Source organism: Coturnix japonica, chromosome 1 (genome assembly GCF_001577835.2).
Source record: "Coturnix japonica isolate 7356 chromosome 1, Coturnix japonica 2.1, whole genome shotgun sequence".
Classification (NCBI taxonomy): domain Eukaryota; kingdom Metazoa; phylum Chordata; class Aves; order Galliformes; family Phasianidae; genus Coturnix; species Coturnix japonica.
The window spans coordinates 106,937,050-106,954,545 of record NC_029516.1 but is presented as its reverse complement, the minus strand read 5'-3'; the positions used below and the strand labels follow the sequence as shown (position 1 = coordinate 106,954,545).

General features: G+C 39.9%; 1 long non-coding RNA gene across 2 annotated transcripts in view; it reads left to right on the top strand.

Annotated features, from left to right (window-relative positions):
* LOC107324988 overlaps positions 1-17,496 on the top strand; it is a 183,359-nt gene that overhangs the window by 22,265 nt on the left and 143,598 nt on the right. Inside the window, exon 1 of one of the 2 annotated variants that reach the window (XR_004305435.1) lies at positions 13,311-13,399. The exons of the other annotated variant lie outside the window; for it this stretch is intronic. This is a non-coding gene — a long non-coding RNA (uncharacterized LOC107324988). Of the gene's footprint in view, positions 1-13,310; positions 13,400-17,496 lie in introns of those variants that run through there. 2 annotated transcript variants of the gene reach the window in all.

The following is a 17,496-nucleotide window of genomic DNA, read 5'->3' as shown; positions in this document are numbered from 1 at the left end:
AAATGACATTTGATCATGACTGCAAACTTCAGCCATACTGCATAGCATCTACCGTGGAGATGGTAGACAAGGTTAGGTGCAAAGATATGTCATTGTCACTGAACTGAAATCTTTTGTATATCTTTTAGGTGTCAGCTACCATTTAGGATTACTTGGGCAGCAGCGATTCACTAGAAATTCATGCCAGAGGCTATGGAGTGGTAAGGGGTACATCTAGTTGTCCTGGCAAGACTTCACAGATTGTTCTGCCAGTAGGAGCTTTTATGCCTGGCATCTTTTCTGACCACAGCTGGCTGAGGGGAAGTCAAAGCCAATGCTTGGTGGGGAAACCACCATTTGTGCATTTCAGAGTCCCCTAAACAGTACTGGCAAAAGGCTGAAGGGAGGGAAGAAATGAGAAGAATCAAACTGAAATACTTCACCAAGAGTCTATTGTTTTTAAAATATTCATGGTTTTGTTTCATTACAATTTTCCTACTTCTAATTAGAATTGCATGGGCAAGTTCTGTAAGAACGATTTTGGTATAAAAAGCTGTTTTTTTTTCCATCAGCGTTTTACTACAGGGGAGCTGTGTAAGTCTTCATTCTCCTCTGTGGTCTGGGCTCATCAGAACACAGTCAGTTCATTGGACTTCTGAACAAAACAGTGATTCTGAATAGAGCAGAGAAATACAGTTCTGAGCTGAACCGACCTAAACCAAACACCCACCTAAGGCAGGTTCCCTAAAGCAGGTCACACAGGTAAGCATCCAGATGGGTCTTGAATATGTCCAAAGAAGGAGACTCCTTAGCCTCTCTGGGCAGCTTGTTCCAGAGCTCAAATATTTGAATATCCCAGAGGATAGTGATTCTGGTAGGACAAGCTCCTGAATCACAGAAAATGGGCATCTTCCCCAGGCAGGCTATGCACTAGTCTCCTGGTCTTTGAGCACTTCTGGCCTTCTGCTGGAGAGAGAGACTTCTTGGAGAGTCACTCAGTGTCCCCAGCTGGGTACATATCACTATGGGCTTAGCCACAGGAATATTTTCCTTGCTTTTTTCTGCACACATAACCTAACAATTTTGTTCTTGGAGAGAAGCAGGAGGAGGCTATTTCAAACTCTCGTGATTTTTAGTCTCATAAAATTTAAGGGCACATGAAGTGTACCATTAATCCAGACTCTGGAGTGAGGATATTGGTCAGCTGAGGAATCAGCTTGCAATTTTTCACAGAACTTTAGCTTTCCCAAAACAATTTGAGATAAACTCAGTATCTGACCACAATTTGCCTACAACGTTTACATTCAAATTCAGGCTGCTTTCATCCAAAACACATGATATTGGTAGACATAATTAAAAAATAAAAAAAAAAATAAAAAAAAATTAGATGATAAACTCAACAGAATTACAAACTATCTTTATAAATGATAAAGCTAAAAGAGGATAAATTAGTGTGATATATTCCCTAGAAATCAATACCGTCCATCATTACCGCTCTCTTTCCATTTGCCCATTTCCACTGTGAAAATGATTGAGTTGAAACACTTGCAGAACAGTTTCACAAGGAGTGAGACTGAGGCAAAGTCACCAAAGGGAAATTAAAGTCAACCCCCTTTATATCTGTTTCTCTGCAGCACAATTACATTTCAGTGATTTTGTTTGGCATGTTTTTATATATGACTCATTTGAGGCCTGCTGAATGATTGCATGGGAAATGCTACGCTGTTACTAGAAGTTTCTCACTATCACAAACAGCAGGAAAACATAGTTATTAAAAACTGAGAAAATATCAGTATTTTTTACTGCGAAATAACTACCAGCTATTATTAGCGCTGCTCAGAATCCATTTAACTTACTTTGCTTTCAATTAGGGTTGTGCATACAAAAAGTTAGCTTTGGGTTTTGCTGCTAGCAGAAAGAAATACAGTGCTTCAATGCAGTATTTATGGAAAAAATACCACATATCACTGTTGGAGCTAGTAAAACTGCCTGTGGCTAATGTTGCTTAATATTTGCCATTAGACCTGTTTTCAGCAGTTTACTGCTACACAGAATTGCTCAAGCTGAAATTTGCCACACATGCCTTAGGTAGGATTTTTTAGCTGTTTCCAAGAACAAATTTAGAAAGAATAAGTAATGTTTAAGCAGTTCCCACTTTATTTAGGCAGTGTGCTAAGCAAGGAGGAACATTCAAGCTGTGGTGCTGCTCATTGCCCTCTGCCAGAAGGGCATAGTGTAACACATCTGTCCCATTAGAAGCCACATCAGGATCTGCATAGTCTGGTGAGGATAGGGGTTGACAGGCCCAAAGGAACAGAATGTGTGGGTCCAATTGCCACTGGGAATGCAAATTTGGTTATGTAGAAGGATTTGGTAGAAGAAGCAAAGCACCAGAGGGCAATGGGCACGGAACAGGCTGCCCAGGGCAGTGGGAATAACCCCAAGTGCTGGAGTTCAAGGAGCGTCTGGACAACGCTCTCAGACATAGGGTCTGATTTTCTGTGATGCTGTGTGGAGCCAGGGGTTGGACTCAGTGGACCTTTTGAGTACCTTCCAACTCAGGATATTCTATGGTTCTGTGGTTCAAAGCCAGGCTAGCCTTGCCCTCTTCACCCATAGGCAGTGGCAGAGCAGTAGGGATGTGTCTGTCCTGTGCAGACCCAGGGTATGGTTTCCTGGCCAATGTACCATGTGGTGGCTCTGGGTTCCCCTGACTGCTCAGGAGCATGGTTAGTAACAGAGGATTGCTTTAACAAATCAACCAGAAAAAACACTGTGTGGTTATCCTCAGCAACGTGATTCAGATACCACATAAATAAGAGCCAAGTGCTCAGTCCCAAAGGCAGTCACAGCTTCTTGGGGTTTGTGCCATACTTTTTCATGCCAGGATGCCCATCACTTGGAGTGAGTCACCAGCCTTGGAAATCATTGCTATTTAGACCCATTCGTTGGCATCCTCCTTGAAAGCTGCTGCTACATATTCACTTGTCATTCCTGGCAAGCTTCCACTCTTAGTAGGAAGCTGTTTTTGACCTCTTTCTGCTCCTCGTACACAACTTGCCCACAGAAGTTTGAGGTCAGAGCCTCTGGGTCTCTGCTCTTACCTGCGGATCATTCCTTGAACTAGGTCCTGAGGGTTACTGTGCTGGAGGCATTGTTAGATCCTCTTCTCTGAATGTCCTGCTGCTATTTGGTGAAATTACAGCTTTGTGTTTGTCTGAGAAGCAGCTGAGGACTCCAATTTTTTCACTGTCAGATTATGGAAGAAGGTGCAGACAACCAGCTCTGTCATAATTAGGAATAGATCAGATGACACTGTTACACAGCAAAGACCATTGCCTTTCAGAATAAATTTGTCAAGGCTGTGTTTAAGCCAAAGTTGTTCGTAACCTTTCCCACATACAGGAAACAACAACAAAAACCCCAAAACCAACAACACATGAATTTGGAGTTAGCAAATATCTGTGTAAATCGTGAACTGTGTTTCTCCCATCCAGTAGTTCATCCACCTCACTTATGTGTAATGACCATGACCAGCTTGCCTTGTTGGACCAGGAGTCATACTAATTGCTAATTAAAGTTCCTCTTCTTGTGGCGTATTATTTCACTTCCATGAAAAATGCTTTGTTCATTTGCTGCACAGACAAGTAATGATCTTACAGAGTCTAACGACTAATTCATGTGTCTTTAATCATCTCTCTTTTTGAATTCATCTAATTACTTTGAGCGAAAGACTGATCATATTACCCCTCTTCAGAGTTCAAGCTATTTCTACAATTAAAGATGATATTTCTGCAATTAAAACTGACTTTAAAAGGTGGCCTAGCGTGATTCCATTTTATTATTCTTATTTCCCTCTCAAAAGAATTTCCTTGCTGTGAAAAGGAGATGTGCACAAAACTGAACAGTGGTTTTATTATTGCCTTACTCTATCTATTACTGTTAAATAATTTCAAACCCATTTGTAAAAGCATACAGCTTTTATACGATTGCTTTTGTGAATCTCGGCTTAATGCAGGAGGTCTGCATTCCAAAAGCATCTGAAGCTGATGTCAGCTGAAGTCTGGCAGACAAGCTCTGGTGGATCTTGCTCCAGCTTTTTAGGAGGTAACCAACCTTCTTGCCTGCTCTGTAACAGTCACAGGAGCTGTCAAGGGGTATTATGTGTTAGGAGCTTCAAAGGGAATGTGCTTTCTGCAGTTCACCTACTTGCACCCACACTCCAGCACAACCATGTGTTGCAGATGCAGATTTCCTAGTTGAAGGCTTCTCAAAGGATGTATGATGAAAGTTGTAGCACAGTGCTTCATATGATACAAGCTGGGCACCTGCCCAGCTCTGCAGCCTCCCAGAGCATCTGCAGTTTTCTCAGGAACTTTCTCCAGAGAAGCTGTGTGTCAGTACCCTCTTGTCAAGATCAACTGAATAATGGGCTTCTCTAAGGTGACAGCAGTCACTTGCAACTTCAAGCACAACAGTTAATGCCATGTGGCAGCCCCTTGGTCTGCTGTAACCTTACTGAGAGTGGGTGCCCCTTCCTCTTGGTCTGGCACTGAGCTGCAGAAAGCAATCCCCAGCTACCACCTCTTTGCATAGCCCTGATGCTTTGGCTGACCTTTAGACTGGCATGGTTGAAACCACTTGAGTTTGTGTTTGATGAGGGTAATAAAATGTCACTATAGCATAGGTCTTGAGGAAAAGATCTATTTTTAATATGTTTGATACTGAAAGTTGATCTTTTCTGTCCCTAAAGCTGGTTGCAAAAAAAACCATAGAATCATAGAATTGCTCAGGGTGGAAAAGACCTTTAAATTCATCAGGTCCAACCACAGCCTGACCACACTACCTTGCTGCTGAATGGCTGCTGATTTAGCTGCCCTGTTAGAGTGTGGGGATAGCCATGTGGTGTCCCAAATAGAGGGTTTACAGCTCTTCCAAAGAAAGCTTTAAAGTGGTTAGTTCACTTCAGTTATCTTAATCATCCCTCCAATATTTTATATGTTCCTCAAAATAATCTATTAAATAGCTTCTTGCATTACACAGATAAAATGCCTTCCTTGTTAATCATATGCCAGCTCAAATGATTTCTGTTTTGTGCCACTTAATATTAGCATGCTTTGATAATTACTAGAATTTAATTTATTTATTTTAATCTGTATCTGCATGTTTCACAGGTGATAATCAGTGGTATTTTTCTTTCTCTGCCCTATGGGAGATTGTCACATTATCACTTCTTCCCTTGCTGAAATCCTGCTCTGTTCCCAAAGTGCCAATTGCATTTCCTTTCAGATTTGTCTAATTGATTGATGGAATTAAACTCAGCTCAGAGCAGTCACTCTCGACCTTTATATAGCAAGTGGGTTGATGCTTCTATTTCAGGCCTGAAGAGGAGCCGGTGTTCCCAAAAGAAGGGCTGTTGTGCCAAAAGCCTGTCTGCTTTTCCCAGTAAACAGTTTTGCTTCTTGCCCAGAAACCTTGCTTCACAAACACCCTCAGGCCACTGGAGCTACACCATCACAACTCTAGAGTCTGCACCATTCTCAGTAGAATTTACTTTGTATTGATTCTTTGGAAGCTTGCTGCTCTGGATGTTAGCCAAAACTGCCTGTGTCCCATCTGTATGCTATAGCATAATGTACAAGCTTCAAAATGGATTAATGTCTAAAGTCAACACACTTTATTATATTAAGTTCATAGCGTCAGTCTAATCATTAAAAGCATGACAACAGTTTAATATTCGAACAGCTGTATCTATTTGATGTTCCAAATTCAGTGTCCCTCTAGAAGTGAGATAAGATTTCACTTGGTATTTTTGCAGGAACTTGTTTCAGATTCATCTGCAGGTGTAACATGCACTTAAGAGCTGGGCAATTTCTTTCTTGTATCACTGTGGCTCTACTGCAGATAATACTGGGATAATACTCAATAATATGAGCTTTCATGTGCTTTATAAACTCATATTATTTCACTTTGTTGTACAAAGATGCAGTTCCTATTATAAACTCACAGATATTTCCAGTATCTGAATCATACAGGGAGATATTGCTTTGGGAATTTCTGTTATCCAGATGCAGAATTAAGTTAAAATATTTAAGGAAAGGAGAAAAATATCTGCCATTTCAATATTTCTTGTTTTGGACAGGATTCAAACCTTTGCCCATCATGCAGCTGTCAGTCTCTAGAAGACACAACCTCTCTTGTGCCCCATCTAAATGAATGAGTGGTTTCTTAAATAATATATCTCCTTAAAGGTCAGAATTAGACTCTGTTGTAGTGCCTCAGTTTTATTATTGTAGTAGTTTAACAGTGATAATACTCTTTACCATCACACTCTTTCCTTACAGGAGGAGAAAATGGGTTGTCAGTTGAGATAATGAAAGGGAGGTTCCTTAGCAGTTACTGTCAAGGGCAAAGCAAACTCATCCACCCTCTTCTACTTCCTTCCTACAACAGAATATTTGTAGGAAGTGACTTACTGAGATGTCCCCCTCTTAAGAAAAAGTGAAGAGTTGAGGGAACCTCCAGAGCAGAGCACAGTGAATGTGCTCTGTTCCATGATGATTCTCTGGCAACATAGAATCATAGAATCATAGAATTACCCAGGCTGGAAAAGACCTTGAAGATCATCAAGTCCAGCATCAGCCTACATTACCCTAACTCTAAAAACCCTCCACTAAACCATATCCCTGAGTACCACATGCAAACAGCTCTTAAAGACATCCAGGGATGGTGATACAACCACCTCCCTGGGGAGCCTATTCCAGTACCTAACGACCCTTTCTGTAAAGAAGTTCTTCCTAATATCCAACCTAAACTTGCCCTGGTGTAACTTGAGGCCATGACCTCCAGCCTTGGAGTTGCCAACGCAGAGGAGCTTGGTGTTCTCTAAGAGAAACAGCACGGAGGGTGTTATTGTTGAAATCACATCCCTGGGTGAACTTTGCTCATTATAACCTCATTATAATATTAAAGCACACTTCCATCTCAAAGGCTAGCTGCCTCCAAGATCCTCTCACTGAGCCTATACCTTTAAAAGCAAAACAAGAAGATCCTACTTCAGTCACAATAAAATATACATACAACTGGAGTTACTCAAGCCCCACTTGAAAGTAAAAAAATAGTATTAAACGGCTTAAAAGAAAAATTGCTCTGGGAGAGATGTCACTGCAGACAAGCTGGGGAGACATCACTGACTTCTGAGATAAGCTGATGTGCTGAGCCTTTCTCTTCCCACCAAGGGACACCTGTTGGGTGAGATTTGCAGAGCTGGTACATCAAATGCTTTCCTGGGAAACTTGGAAATCTGTGTAGATTTATTGCATGAGTTAAAGCATTTGCAGCCAGCTGTGTTATTCACATTGTTGATACTTACACATGCTCTGCAGACAGGGCCTATGGATTATCACTAGCAATCCAAAAGAATCTGCAATCTGTTGCTTCAATAAAGCACTATTCATTAAGCTAGCCATGAAACTTCTCATTGAACACAACGAAAAACTCCACACAAGGGGACCATGTTAATTCATTCAAACATGAAGATGCTGAAGGTACATCATGCTATTTGTGCATCTGTAATTATGATAGTTCAGTATCTTGAACTAGACCAGACTTGAAGTGCCAAATTGGGTATCACTCAGAATCTAAGCCTAGTCACCTCCAGCCTGTCTGATTTCTAAGGACAAGCTGGCATGCAAGGAAATTTATTTTCAGCCCAACTTTTTTTTTTTTACCCTTTAAAGCAACATTCCTGAGAAAGGCAGAGGAATGGGGAATGGGGACTGGGGTCAGTCTGTAACATTTTGTTTCTGCCACTGTTCTATGGCCACTCCTGCAGAATGCCAGCCTTCCTAAACTGATCCCATATGGGCTTCCCACATGCTGTAGCTCTCAAAGCACTGGTCCTGCATGGCTCTGTACAACAGGAGCCATCCTTCAAGCACTGACCCACACAGGCCCCCAAGGATGGTAGCTCCTTCAGCCCTCCTGCCTCACTGGGGTAGTACTGATCTCTGCTCACAGAGATCACCTGTGCATCTCCCCAGCTACAAAAGCTTTGCCATTTAAGCTGAATGCAATGATATCTGGGTGTTGTATTTTAGTTTGGGAGAGAAGAAAAGGGAAATCCTTACTGGTACACTCTGGAATGAAGAGGAAATTATTCCAGAAAGATTGTTTATGCTGAGACACCTCAAGTAATTAAAGTAAATCTTCAGTTGGCACTGGACTACAAAATTATAGATTAAAAGCCAGATACAGCTATTGCCTACACTATCCAACTTTTCTCTGGTGTATGCCTGTTTTAAGTTGGTAAAGTCAAAATCAGAACTGGCCATACTTGTCCTTTACTTATGTTCCTTGAAGGGTTAAAAAGAATTCACACTTTCATGTTGGTCTCTTTTAAAAGAAATGTCACCTATCTCAATTGAAATAACATGCCTACGTCCTTTGAGAGCTGTTCTAATTATAGATGTCGTGGTGTCCTTGAGCTCTGAAGCAAATGCAGTTATCCAGTTCAATATATTGCATATTATGGATGATTGTTTTATCTTTCCACCCAAAGTACATTTTCAGCTTTTGGTCACAGGTTAACTTTAATTACGTTATCTCTTCTAGAGATGAAGGCTGTATAAGTACATAAAAGACAGGCATAATTCATTTACAAACACACATGCGATGGATTTCCTCTTTTTAAAAGTGACTTTTTCCAAGCAGTGGGGTTTTATTTCCCAGGACTGAAAATCAACTTTGAAAGAACCCTCATATCACTGCGACGGAATCAGTTTTGTACTTGCTGAACCAAATCTAAAGGTCTTACCTGAAGAGGTCTTAGCAACATGCTTTTTTGACATGACAGTCTAAACAAATTCTTCAGTGTATTGATGAAAAATTACTTTCTCTGAGTTTTTGGAATACAGAAAACATCTGAAAGAAACACAGGTACTAGAAAAGCAATCCAAATTCACTGATGTACCAGAAGGGATATTTTGTAACATAGAGAGCTATGAAACAGGTTAAAAAAGTTTTGCAAATGGAAGCTATTTTGGTGAGGTTTTCTAATGTGATCTTTTTCCAAGCTTAAGTAGTAGTAGAAATCTTTCAAAAACAAGTGGTGGAGGACATTTGTTCCCAGTTTAACTTAATTATGTTGTTGAATTAATTAGGAACTGCTGGGTTATTCAAGCTTATAGGTGACCTCCCAGTTATCTGGACTGAAAGTCTGGTTTCACTCATTGGCTTCAATGTGAGGCCATTAATCACCACTTTTTCATACCAGCTTCAGCCTTCTAGGTGCTGCAATGAAAACAAGCAACAGCAACCTAGCAATTATTGAGTTTCCCATGGGCTCACACAATTACCTCCACAAATCAGACATTGACCACAAGTCACCAAAATGTCAGTGGTGCATAACTAAGCCCTCAGGTGCCTCAGCAATTGCTCTTTACGGAGAACTGCCCCCCCCCCCACACTGGTGAAACTGGGCCTCTACCCACAGGGAATGTTCCCGTAGGGAGGCCAATGACACTGATTTTTCTGACAGCTATAATAATACGTGTGCCACTCCTACACAATTTCTTCACTTACCTTCTTGCATTGTCGCAGCTATAATGACTCCGTTGCCATTATTTAACCTGTCCAAGTTCTTAAACTATCAGCCTGAGGTAAATTGTGCTGATGGAATTTATTGTTATGAAATTCATCTTGGTTATAACGTGCTTGTAATTTCTGTGCTTTCTTTAAGAATTTTAGGCATTTTTAATTTGATTTTTTTTTTCCTCTTCTGAAAAATACTAGACTTTTAAGTAACAGAAATGCACAAAGCTTTCAGTGCAGGTCGCTGTCTTAGGTCACCAAGAGAGAATGAATAAATTCCAACAACTTGAACATTAAGAAATCTTAGTATCAGCAGAAAGTTTGTGATATTTTAGGGACAGCATAACAGGACAGACTCTCTGATGCTCCATCTCTGGAGATGCTCAGGGCTAGGTCAGATGGGGCCCTGGGGAGCTTGAGCTGGTGGGAGGCAAAGATACCCTGCCCATGATAGGGGGTTGGAGCTCTGTGATCTTTGGGATCCCTTTCAACCTACTTCATTCTGTGATTCTGTGATAGCTGCACTGGCTGAGCTGTGCTAATTTCCCTTGCACACTTCTCAGCTGAGGGTTGGTAGCTGGTGCTGCAAGCCATGGCTCAAAACACCAAAGGCAGCTTATTCTAAATGTTCTATTTGGACACAGATTAAACAGTGAGGGGTAAAAGCCTTTATAAAATTTACTTTGATCTTTTCCAAGAAAGTGACTCAGATGAATTCTGGTGGAACCATCTCTTTTGGCATAAAGTCATACCACAACTCGCCCAATTTCCTATATTATTAAAAACATAGTATATTCCATATTTGTTAATTCAGCACAAGTGTATAGGTTTCATGATGTGTTCTGAGGCCACCAAACACACTAACCTCTTACATTTACATTGTGTGCAAATGAGAAATTTCAGTTTCATATCATGTGTACTGGATAGATGCATGGCTTCATAAATTGCAAAATTGCTGCATCTGTACCTGGAGCAGCTCATTTTGGTTTTGTTACTGATTTATGTGACAGAGTGCCACCATATCACTGACATCACAAGGCCAAATTCCACTCCTCAAATATTTCACTCACTTTCCCTAATTGCCTTTGTATATTAGCACTGTATAAGAAAGCAATTTTGGAGGGTTTGAGTATGCCTCTTGAGTAGAAATTGCTTCATTAACAATGAAATAAAGTTGATTTAGAAAGGAAAAACTTTTTAAAATTATGATGCATACACTGCTGCACAGCTAATGTATGGACTATTAGTGAGCTGCTGAATTGTTCTAGGCTAAGCAAGAAAATGATGTCCCAGAATATAGAATCATAGAACCCTTAGAGCTGTAAGGAGCCTTAGTTCCTAGGTCATCTAGTCCAGCTCCCCTGCAATGAACAGGGACATGCACAGCTAGGCCAGGTTGCCCACATCCTTATCCAGCCTGGCCTTGACAGTCTCCAGGAATGGGGCATCGCATCGACCACATATCTGGGCAACAGCTGCCAGTGCCTCACCACGCCCACTGTAAAAGATTTTTTCCTTATATCTAACCTAAATCTACCCTATTTAAGCTCGAAAACATTTCCCCTTGTTCTGTCACTACAGACCCTGCTAAAGAGTCTGTGTCCTTTCCTAATGTCGTGGTTTTATGATCATTGGTATTCCACATCATAGCATCATGTTGTGTACTGGGAATTAAAGTGTTAACACCCCAGTTCCACACACCAAAGAGAAGAAACTACATTCCCCAGAAGACTGTGAAAGCGGGGCCTCATGATCCTTCTGACTTTTTGTGGTAATGGTTATCTGCTGCTCTTTTACTCATAGCAGCCCCACAACAGATGGAGAGAGCTCCCATTTAAATACTGAAAGGCTGCTATCAGAACACCTTGTAGTCTTCTCCAGGCTAAAGAGCCCCAGCTCTCAGCCTGTCCTCATGAGAGAAGTCTTCTATCCCTTGGATCTTGTGATAATCCTTCACAGAAATCAACAACAGTGTTGCCAGACAGTTGCTAACCGCTTTGGGATGATGAGGCTCTAAAACATATTTCTCATTAAAAGAAAAAAGTTCATTGTAGAGCTGCTAACTACAGAGCCTTCATACTATAAGTCGTAGGATTACAACAGCATATGCTTACAAACTTTGGGAAAAGGTCGTTGGAGGGAAAAGCATGAGTACCTTTCTCTTCCAGTCTGCCAAAACTTCTCTGCCACCAGGAATGGTATTTATGTAGCCTCAGGGGTTCTTCCTTTGAAACAAAGAAATAATGTGATGAAGGGAAGAGCAATATTCCATATTTCAGCCCAGGTGCTGCTGGTTTAGTGCTGTTACTGCATATGGAGTTGGTAATGATGTGAACTGCAAGTCTTCCAGGCTTTGTCCCATCAGTGTTATGTTTTCTCAAAGAGGAGCAGCTTCTCCAAACCATTTCTCTGGAAATAGTTTGTTTCTAACATAGTTGGTTGGGTTTTTGATATGCAAGTAGTAGTGCTTGTGTTTATTCTCACTTTTCTTTGTGATATTGAATATCACACAAGACAAACCAAGTACAGGTAGCCTGAATTTGCTCATTGGTACTGCTGATAATCAAGTCCCTGGTTTACATCTGAATTACAAAAAATATTGATTTTTAACCAGAAGGTAAAGAGATCAATTTAATTAGCAAATGCTAAGATAGCATTATATGCCTTTTTCCATTAATTGCAGCGGCTAAATGGCACTTTCCTTTAATTTCAGGGAGCAGACAGTGTTTCTTTCACAGACCTTTTGACTGGCAGCTGTCAAATGGTAGGTTGTGTTCATGTGTACTTGCTTCATCTGATAGTCTTGATTCTGCAACTCTATCCAAAAGTAGGAAAGGTCAGACATCAGAGTCTCAGTGTTTACTTGAAGAGGGAGGGGGAAATCATAATTACATTACCACATTCTCTAGACTATTGTTGTAGCATAAACATGAAACATAGGTGTTTATTTAGAAGATGAATCTAAGCCATCCTCCAGGTTCTAACTCTTATTGACGAATGCTGATAATTTTTATGACTGCAACAATTCTTTGTGTCTGAGAGAGTAAAAGAGCCAGCATTTGCAAACACGGAGCCTCTTTGCATCATTTCATGTTGCCTGTTTGAGTTGGGTTATGCTCCTCAGTACAAAAATAAAAAAACAAACAAACAAAAAAAACCCCCAAAAAATCCAGAAAAACTGTTCCAGTACTTGACCTCATGGTAAAGAAATTTTTGCCTAATGCCCAGTCTGTACCTCCCCTGATAAAGATTTGTGCCATTGTCACATGTGCTGTGATCAGTTATCAGAAGAGATTGGCACCTCTGCAATACGGAGGCACAGAGCTGTTCCTGGCAATTAACCAAGTGTGTCAATCACTGCAAATAATGCTGTGATGCTAGACATCACAGATGCACCAAACAGCTTGTTTTTGATTCTCAAGCATGCAAAATTTGCATCTGCTCCATATTGCTTTAAATTCAGCCTCACAGCAGCCAGTTTTCAAGTTTTCTAACAATTTGACAGCTAGCTAAGATTCATAGTGATAATGTTAAAACAATTAAAGTTATTGCAATTAACAAAAAAAGAAATATGTGGCTATCATACTGTATCAGCCACTTCAAGTTTTAAAGAACTAATGAAGACTTGATGAATCTATAAATAGACCATATTCTCTCAGTACATTCTTTGTTATTGTAATTATTGTGTTATTATTACTTTTATATTGTATTTCTGTTGATGTAGACTTATTAAAGAATGGACTGGGAAGCTGACAGGAAGAGCCAAGCTTCTGATTTCTCAGGACTCCCTCACTGGATTTCCATATCAACATGATGAGAGAGAGTAAAGGTTTGCTTTCTTATGTTCCACTCTGGAGAAAAAAAAATCTTAAAAGCAAATCATCTTTCAATTCTTAGTCTTATCTCTTATGTAAACCTCAGAAAAGTAGTTTTCTAGTAACTGAAAACTAAATATCAGAACAAATCATAAGTCATACATTCATAGAGTGTTAGATGATGGAGGGTATGTCTGGAGGTAATCTTGTCCAATGCTGATTAAGCAGGGACACTCTGTGCACACCCAAGAGGCTTCTGGAGATATCAAAGGAGGAGACAGCACAGCTTCTGGGCAGCCTGTGCCAGTGCTCCATCACCCACAGAGAGCAGAAGTGCTGCCTAACATACAGAGGCAACCTCCTATGTTTCAGTTTGTTCCCTTTGCATCTTGTCCTGGCAGCAGGTACCGCTAGGAACCCAGCTCCTTCTTTACACCTTCCCTTCAGATATTTTAAGATTCCCCTTGAGCCTTATGAGGTGAGTCCCAACTCTCTCAGCCTTACTCAAAGAGATGCCCCAGTCCCTTATTGATTGACATCTTGATCTACTGTCAATACTGTACCTTGTATAGCCAAAAATATTGTTAGACTTCTTAGCAGCAAGAGCACATTTCTGACTCAGTTCAAGTCAGCATCCACCACGGACAGTTCTGCAGAGCTGCTTTCCAGTTGGGTGCCCCAGCATATACTGTTGCGTAGGGTTGTGCCTCCTCAGGTGCAGGACTTTGTACTTGTACTTTTTGAACTTCATGAGATTAAACTTCAAGGAAGTCAGGAGATGCCCTAGAAACACAGATAAAAAATAATGTGTTATTTCAGGGGAGTTTCGTGTTGAAATAGCATTTTTTGGACACCCTAAACACAATATGACTAGGATTTTGGTTTGCCTTTCACATAAGATAGGCATGGTATGGAGAGACAGGTCCCAGTGTTTTGAAGCACTGCAGCGTCCCCAGAAAAACAGAAGTCAATGCTGCAAGTGTGTGAGAGTTTTCCACAGGACTTCAACAGAAGACATTTAAGGCATTTTGGAAGTTCTGGAGCAGATTAAATTGTCTGTAAAAGCAAGAAAGAAAAGTTGTCATCTAAATTGAAGATATGCTAATATATTCTCACATCTTTGACAAGAATAAATGCACCGTCATAGAAATAGAAGATGTGAGTTGTTGTCTCTAGATTATTAGGATTTCTATCCATCTAAGCAGCCCTGACTTTTAGCTCTCGTGTGGAAAAGAAACCCAGTGATTAGCATAAACCTGTTTGCTTTTTTCTGCATTCAGTGACAGGCTCCCTGATAATTAAATGGTAGAAATTCAAAGTGAAAAGAAAAATTGAAGCTGACAAATACATTGAAAGGGAGATATGTAGTAATCTAAGGGTAATATCACTCTTATTTTACATCTTGCAAGTCCTTAATAGACATTTTTATTCTAGAAATCTTGCCCACTATTTTTAAAAATCTGTTAAAAAATGTGTAGTCAATATTTTTAAGAAACAATAGTAGCCTCAGGAAAGTAGAAGTATGACAAACCTTTAAAAAATAAAAGTATTTTCTGCAGGCCTCATAGTTCTCTGCAGGTCTCTTTACAGTTCCCCTGATTGAGTTTTCTATACATTATCCTATAAGGTTTGGGGGTATTTTTCAGCACTGCTTTGTTTTTGTTAAATTGAGAAATGTGTCTGAAGAGGAAACAGGGTCTAGAGACATCCTTTGAATGATATTATTAGTTTCATTGAGGCAGTTTGTGAATGATAACTAGGAATTATGTGGAAAGAATGTAAGTAACAAGGCTAGGTAAGACACTGGGAGGAACTCTGAAACAAAAATATTGTGTTCATAACTAGCCTAATAGCATGGACTTCCTCAGTACTATAAAGAAACATTTCACTGAAGCCTTTTACATAAAAGCCTTACTGATTTCTTTACAGATGCAGACTGGATTTTCATTTTCATTAGCTACTTTCATATTGCATTTTGAGATCTCAGGTTAAATAATTTCATGTAAGTTCTTAATTAAGAATAAAAGCGATGTGCTTTCTGAGTATACTCTGCAGATTTCCAAAGAGATTGAGGTGGTCTCAGAAGCTAATCTGTACTTTAGAAGCATAATAACTTCACAAACAGCTAGAATAGTTAAATACTTTACTGAATCCAGTAGTTACTGGTTCAATACTGATACCTTCCCTGCACTGCTAAAATTTGTTGCTCCACTGCAGGGACAGGGCTGGAGGGATCCCCAGCCTCTCCAGAATGAACTCAGCTGCACGTGCCAGCCTCTGTAGGGTGGAGGCAGAAGTAATGCGCCCATCTTTGCAGGGCTGCACGTACAGGTGTGTACATATCTTCTTCTCCAGCACTAAGGACAGTAAGATCTGAGCACAGAGGCAGATAAATCATCCAACCTATACTCCCTAGTATTTTGTTTCCAAATGATTGATATTATGTTCTACCAAACTTTTCCATCTAGCTGCTTGAGCTCCCAATCTGATTCTCACATGATCAAAGACTTTTCTCTGTGTAAGGATCGTTGCCTACACATTTTTGGGGGTTACTGCAGAAAAATGTGACTGAACAATATTTATCACATATTTGAAGAACTGTAATTATTTATAGCTATGACCATAGCCTTTCCTTCTCCTTCTCCCTCTCCCTTTCCTTCCTCTTCTATTTGTTTTTAATGCAGTATATTTTAGGAATATAATTTTCCACTTTTCATCCCAGTCCATTAAAACAAAGCTGAGCTACTGATGGTAGCAGTGAGATTTTCCAGCCATCCCTCACTCTCCACTTGAAGTGATGGCCAGTGGAGTCCATGACTAAGTGATGGCCAAAGAGCGATATGAAGCCAATCCAGAAAACTTGAAATTCTTGGTGTGTTCTTCTGCAAGGAAAGAGTGGAGCTACAACTAATATAACCTTGTGCTCCCTGCTGCCTTTAATTAGGAGATTAAACTGAAATATCAGTTCAAGATATAAAAAAGGACTGAGGATGAAGGAGTCTGGTGAAAGCACATGTTGATTTTATCAAAGACCAAGTGTCATTCTGGGATGTACTGAAATACCAACATTTTAAGCAATTTGCAAGTTTTTCTCACTCAGTCTACAGAGATTCAAGTAAGTTCTCAAAAACTCATTCCCATACGTGGTCTTTTGCCTTTATTTTCCTCCCATTTGATTGTTTTGACAAATCTCTGGTTTAAACATTTATTTGCTATGGAAAGGCTTAAGTTGCTGTAAGCATGGAATTCAGTCTGGTTCTTCTTTCCATCATTACAGATTCAAAAGACAAATTTCAAGTCTTGGATGTTTGGGCAAAATTTTCACTGAACTAATCTCGAATTCAGAGTTTAACCTTAAATACATACTTAAATTCCACTGAAACCTGGAGGACTTAAAAACCAACATAAAGTCAAAGATACTCTTAAGAGCTTTGCAGAATCAAAGATTGTACGGTTATTTACCCAGATGGGGTAATTCCCAGTATTGTCTCTGTAATTTACTTTTCTTGAACATCCTTTGATAGTTACTTTCAGCATTTCTCCTACTGACAGTTATCTTTTTGTCTTGCTAGACTTTAGTATTTAAGATTAGAGGGGATTCTTTGAACAAGCAGTCTGTCTGCACACAAAGACTTAATTTTGACCCCATTATCCCTGCCTTGAGACCTGTTACTCATGGTTAACTGAAGCACAGCTCTCAGGAAGCCACTTAATCTGGACTTGGGGACATTGGGTTTATTCCTCTAATACCTTGCTCCCATGGTCAAGGTCTGCCATTAGAAATTTGTGCCTTATTTCTTAGCTGGTTGTGCTAGGCCTCGCTATTCAACTGCTGACTCTTGAAATACTGATCATTTATTAAGATCCACATTTCTTCTCAATGCTCTCTTTAACAAGATAAACAGACACTCAGTGTTTCACTGTGAGAAGTTTTAATACTTTCTTGATTATATTTAATTATATTTAATTAAACCTTTGTCAATCATTTTCACCATTGGTGTGCTCCCACAAATATGAGACCTTTTCTTTCTTCCTTCCTTTCTTTCTTTCTTTCTTTCTTTCTTTCTTTCTTTCTTTCTTTCTTTCTTTCTTTCTTTCTTTCTTTCTTTCT